This window comes from Theropithecus gelada, chromosome 7a (genome assembly GCF_003255815.1).
Source record: "Theropithecus gelada isolate Dixy chromosome 7a, Tgel_1.0, whole genome shotgun sequence".
Taxonomy (NCBI): Eukaryota; Metazoa; Chordata; class Mammalia; order Primates; family Cercopithecidae; genus Theropithecus; species Theropithecus gelada.
In genome coordinates this window covers 21,676,482-21,682,695 of record NC_037674.1, presented here as the reverse complement: position 1 = coordinate 21,682,695, position 6,214 = coordinate 21,676,482, and positions in this window count along the sequence as shown.

Here is a 6,214-nt window from a genome sequence, read left to right as displayed (position 1 = left end):
TTTTTTTTTTTTTTGAGACGGAGTCTCGCTCTGTCGCCCAGGCTGGACTGCAGTGGCCGGATCTCAGCTCACTGCAAGCTCCGCCTCCCGGGTTCACGCCATTCTCCGGCCTCAGCCTCCCGAGTAGCTGGGACTACAGGCGCCCGCCACCTCGCCCGGCTAGTTTTTTGTATTTCTTAATAGAGACGGGGTTTCACCGTGTTAGCCAGGATGGTCTCGATCTCCTGACCTCGTGATCCGCCCGTCTCGGCCTCCCAAAGTGCTGGGATTACAGGCTTGAGCCACCGCGCCCGGCCTATTTGTGGTTTAAAATAAAAGGTTTACTTGTCTGAAAAAAAAAAAAAAAAAAAAAAATCTTCCTGAGTGTAAAGGGTCAGATACCAATGAGTAAATGGCCTATGATCCATTTTTATGAATTACAGAAAATACAAAGATAATCTATATTGCCATAAAATAGATCAGTGGTTGCCTGGGGTAAGGGTTTGGGGGAATGGGCAGGAAGGGGGCACAAGAGAACTTTTCAGGAAAGGAAAAGTGATGAAAAGTGTTCCATATTTTGATGGTAGGAGTTGTCACACAGTGTATAAATTTGTAAAAACATCAAAATATATACTTAAAATAGATGTTTTATTGCATATAAGTAATACATCCATAAAGCTAAATAAATAACAATACCTCTCAGAAATAAATATTTAGGAATATGTACTGTTAATGTTTCTGGAAATTAAGGATAAAATGGAGTGTCTCCTCTCATTCCTAGTGATGAGCTAGCAACGTATTTTCACCCCAAACTCAAAAGTTTGGGTTTGCTAGTCCAAAGACCTTATTTCCCAAGGGAAGAATCCCATAACCATGGTTTCATTAAAACTGAAAGTTGGTACTGCCACCAGGCCACTTTGGGATTCTCATGCCAATGAATCAATAAGCAAAGAAGGAAGTTACCTTGCCAGTTAGATTGATGGATCTTGACTTTCAGAAATGAAATTAAATTGCCCCTACAGGTGATACACTGAGGAACATCTCCATAATTCCATGTCTTATGGTAAAAGTTAATGTAGAACTACATTAAATATTAACAATAAATGTTAACTTAAACAATAAATGTTAACATTAAATGTTAACAATAAAAGTCTAACAATAAATGTTAGACTGTCAAAGGTCCACACCTTTCTGAAATGAAGTCTTGGGTTACCACACCAGGCAATAAACCATTAACATCTGAGGCCCTTGCTCAGAACAAAGGGAACATGAAATGGATAGTGAAAGAAGATAGTTTTAAATGCCAGCTATGACCATGTGACCGGTAATAGAAATGAGAACTGTAATAGTTATTCATGTCTTCTATATTTTGATATAAACAAATTGTGACTATATTAATCATTTGTCTTTCCCTTTTCTATTTCCCATAAGATATGTTAACAGTAGTTAACCTTATATCTTAGTAAATAAATGCAAATATGCTCATGTAGATTAAAGAACATCTCCCAAAGACTGATAAAAGGACTTTGTATCTTATTTTGGAAGAGGGTTAGTGAAGAGATTAATAATAAACAACATAGCTGTTTTTGGATGCCAGGTTAAAGAATGGAACATGATGGTTTTCCCAGTGTTAATTTAGCTAAACTGGAACTAAATGTCCCAGACTTTTCTTACCTGTATAACATTGATTTCGAATTGGCCATTTACCTTATCTACAGGATTTGGAAAGCAGAAGCGAAGAAACAATGAATTTTTTGCTCTGAAGGCTAGTGCAGGACACTAGGCACTGTGGCTGCTCATGTAGACTTTTATTGATCTGCTGGTTCACTTTATTGACGTGGACAGAACCCAAATCTACAATTACTGTAGCTGCCTCCAAAATCTTTTCCCTCAGCTTCTCCAAGTTCTTATGCAGAATCACATGGAAAACTGTGTAAAAAAACATTAGCTAATTCCACAGGTCACCAGCACTATTGAGGCTGAAGGTGATAAGAGAGAGATTTGGACTCCAGATTGTCTTTCTGTGTTCCTGCTGGTTTTTGCTCCCCCACTTCACAACAAGCTTTCCTTCCTAGCTACTTACCCAGTTTACCTAATGCCTGTCTACCATGAATATATTTATGATTTTCTAGAAATCTGCTATTAATAATGTAAAAGCTATATTAATTTAATAATACTGTATAGTAAAAGCAACAATTAGTAGCCAGGAAGAGATTTCACAACTCTCTGATGTCATTTATCATTTGAAAAGTTAGCATGTATTTCATGTGTTGCAATATAACCATTGGATAAAGACCCCATTATTCAGGAAGGGCTAGAAAAGGAGAGAGGGTGTGTAGAAGAGTACTTGATACTTTGTTCTAAAGATGGGAGACACACTAGGGAAGAGGGCTAGGACTATGGCGAAACACATAGAAATCAAATCACTAGATGCTGTGTAAGTTGGTATTGCATTCGCCATGTTTATATAGGTAATGGTATTTACCAATACATTACTCAATAATCATTTGAGAAGATCCACTTACGAACTATAATTCATACCAAAGTCCAAAGGAAAACTGTTTCTCCTAAAAAACTGATAGAACTTTTTTTTCCTATTAAGAATAAAAGTTATATCATCAATTATATCTCATTCTCTTTTACTCTGACCACTTGGAAGCTCTATATCACTTTTTAAAAATTAATTATATAAACTATTTTTCTTTCTGTTCTATTATTTTCTTGGCCTTTTGGCAATAAAGTTTTGAAATTATGACATATAGTTTTATAAAATCTACCTACTAAAATAATTAAAATAAAATTCATGAATAAATGAATGGATTGAAATCAAATTTAATAGACATTTTTGAAATAAATATACCAATATAAATAATTAAATTTATATTGTTAATACTAAGTGTATATCTGCTTAATTCATTTTTTATTAGTAAAGAGTCTTAGTCATTTGAGACCATTTTAGCTCATCTATTTCACTTAGAGTAATGCATTCTAAAAGACATATTAAAAATTGCATTTAATGTTAGGTAAGTTTGACACTCAATCTTTTCCCCTATGTCTACAGTTTCTTTCTTGTATAATAGAATTATTTCAAACCAATAGATTACTTTCAGGGAGGTCAGTCCTAGGCACTGGCAACTTATGGCGCTGTAGCCCTTTTTTCAGTTACAGAAAATTTAATATATTTCAATTTTTAGATGGTATTCAGTGTTTGGGGTTTTTATTATATGATATGGTTAAGACAATATCTGAAATGGAGGAAAATATTAAGATGTAGACTATAGTCTTATAGACAGTTCATTTCAATCCACATATCATGGCAGTTTTCTATTCCACTGTAAAATTGTTCTTATGTTTTCCACATCAGTGTTACTTTAATACATGAGCTCTAAAAGGAGTGATATCATAGTCATTCCTGATTCCACATGTCCTAGCACCATTAGCATTCATACTAAATGAATGCCATTTAACTTAATGAGAAGTTCATTTCCTCTGTCCATTTACTACCCCTTTAAGTGCCTATCTTCCTTCCTAAGCCTGCTGCAAGGCATGTAGGCAGCTAGCAAATTGAGGATTTAAAAAGATTTTTATTTTATATGCCTTGAACTGAATTGCTCTTTACTGGCATTCTAAAAGTAGAGGGACCTATGGTCGTATCATATTTTCAGTCTTCTTTTCTCATATCTTAGCAACTTCCATAATATTCTTACCAAAGTGGTTTATTCAGTAATATAATAACTGAATTGTCAACTTTCCAGCCCCATTTGTGTTTTGATGAATCATTTGAGTTTTTTAAAGGAATGAATGTTTGGGTACCATTGTTGTGGCTGAAAGAAAACCATGGTACCTTGTTACATCTCAGGTAGATGTTGTACTGCAAGTATTTGAATACTTTTAAATATTTAGATGATTGAAGTTCACAATAAGAAAGCACAAATTCTAAGAAATTATATAGCTGTTGAGATGAAACTGCCATTTTCCAAAGCATAACACCCATTTCTAGTCATGAAATTTTATTCAAGATGCTGAACTGCACACCACAGAGAATGAGGTATCAGCAAAGGAGATGCTAGAGAAAACATAACAACAAAAAATCCTGATGGATTCCTTAATCATATAAGCCACTGGTGAACAAAAAAGCACTGTTAAGATTGCTTCAGAAATTAGGTCATGACCTGACTTTTTGAAAAATAGCGCAAAGTAAATTGAAAACATAAATGGATACATGTTTCTGAGAGGTTGGGAGAACTGCCTTTCAGTATAACGAAGATGAAGGATGTTTGTTCTGTCAAAGACAAACATTAAAATTAACGACACCAGTTCTAAAAAGGATGAATTATTTAATTTTGCAGTATATATCATATATTCATCTCATCAGTATGTGTGTAAAGGGTGTGACTCTACTCACAAAATAATTTGACTGAAATGGGGAGAACCAAGCCAGGAGCGCACACAGCGTATTCAGAGGTGCATGTCTGCCCCGACAATGTGAGGACCTGAAGGAGATGTGGTATGTCCATGACAGCTTGCACACATAGCAGTGTTATCCTATAGTGCCCTACCAGATGACTTCGTTTTTCCCTCTAGGGTCTTTGCTCTATTCTAGTTTCATGGCTCAGCTTTCTTTTGCTGATGCTGGCCCTCCCCTTTGTGGCCTTTTTCACTACCTGTCTGGCTCCAGATGTATGGATATTTTTCCCCAGCTCCAGACAGAGACTGCTGAATTAGCACAATGCGTAGCCCAACTAAAGGGAAACTCCCTGGCCTTCAGTCTCAGGTGTTAGGATTCCGCATTGCTTACGACAGGAGCCAACTACTGTATTGTTTATTATAGTTTTGACCATTTTTGTGCTTACTGTTATCTAAAGTTTCAGAAGTCTAACCGAAAACAATGCCTGATCCCTTGAATGTTGCTGTCACCAGGTGCTAGCAAGAGCCAGGTGCTTCAGTGGCACTAATAGAGAAGCCTGGTGACTTTGCCATTTGCATGAACTAGACTCATTAGGAAAACAGGAATTAAAGAGAATAGTTTCAGTCAACATGCAAAGGTTGGAGAATTTGCAAACCAATATTCTAGTCCATATAATAATTAAACCTAAAATATTGACTAAAAAGAATCACAAAATTTCCTGATACACACGATGTTTATAAAGTTTGCACTGTTTAAATTGTGGATGATTCAGTGTTGTGTCAAGTGGTTTTTGTTTGTTTTGTTTTGTTTTTAATCAGACCGACCTCAGAACTATGACTCTACCTTAGGACTCTGCCACTTAGAGCCAGCTTCATTAAGGGACTTAAGCTCCCTGAGCTGTAGTTTGTACATCTCCGAAGTTGAAATAATATCTACTTTTTAGAGTTGTTTTCAGTATTTAAGATAATATTGATAAACTAGCACACATCAGACACTAAATAACACATTTAAGAAACAAATTACTATAGCACACCATATATATAAGTATGCACATAGGTAACATTTTTAAGACTCTGACATATGTAGCATAAAAATGCTTAATACTTTTAAAATGCTTCAAATATAATAATGGACTTGCCCTGCACAGCCACAGTCTCTGATGTTTTGTCACTTTGCATCTTTCTCCCTTCTCCTCTCAGCTGATGAGAAGTCTCTCAAGGTTCCCTAAGATAAGGAAGCTTAAAGTCTATCTGGCACCTCAATTCTTGTGAAGAAAGAGAAGGAAAATAGGAAAATCTCCACATTCTTTAATACATCCTATGAAGGATAAATAATTTTCAAAACATGGTATTTTCCAATCTGATTTATTCAACCTGAAGTGACATTAACATAGAAAGATCAGAGAGCAGTATGATTTAATGTAAAAACCAGCTTTCACCTTAGGCTGGTCTTCACTTGAAATACTACTCTCTTGCTTGCTTGCTGTTTCAAACTTCTGTCTGCCTCTATAGCTTTAGACACATGGTGCTGTCCTGGGGATGACTGTGTTCATGTAAATGGTGCCATATTGGCTGAATTCCTTTCATAACACAGCCTCCATCATAAAATTGGAATAACCAGGCAAAAGTCATCCTCATTTTCCTTGTGCTGATGAATGCTTTGATTTCACAAACCTATCGTTGACTGCTAGCCTCTTTACATTTTTCTTAAGAAGCCTTTTGTCCCCTCAATTTCCCTGTACATGCTAGAATTCCTTAATTCACTAACGTCATTTTTAAGGCTTTTTTAGTTTAATATTTTACTGTTTTAAATTTATTTTAGATACTT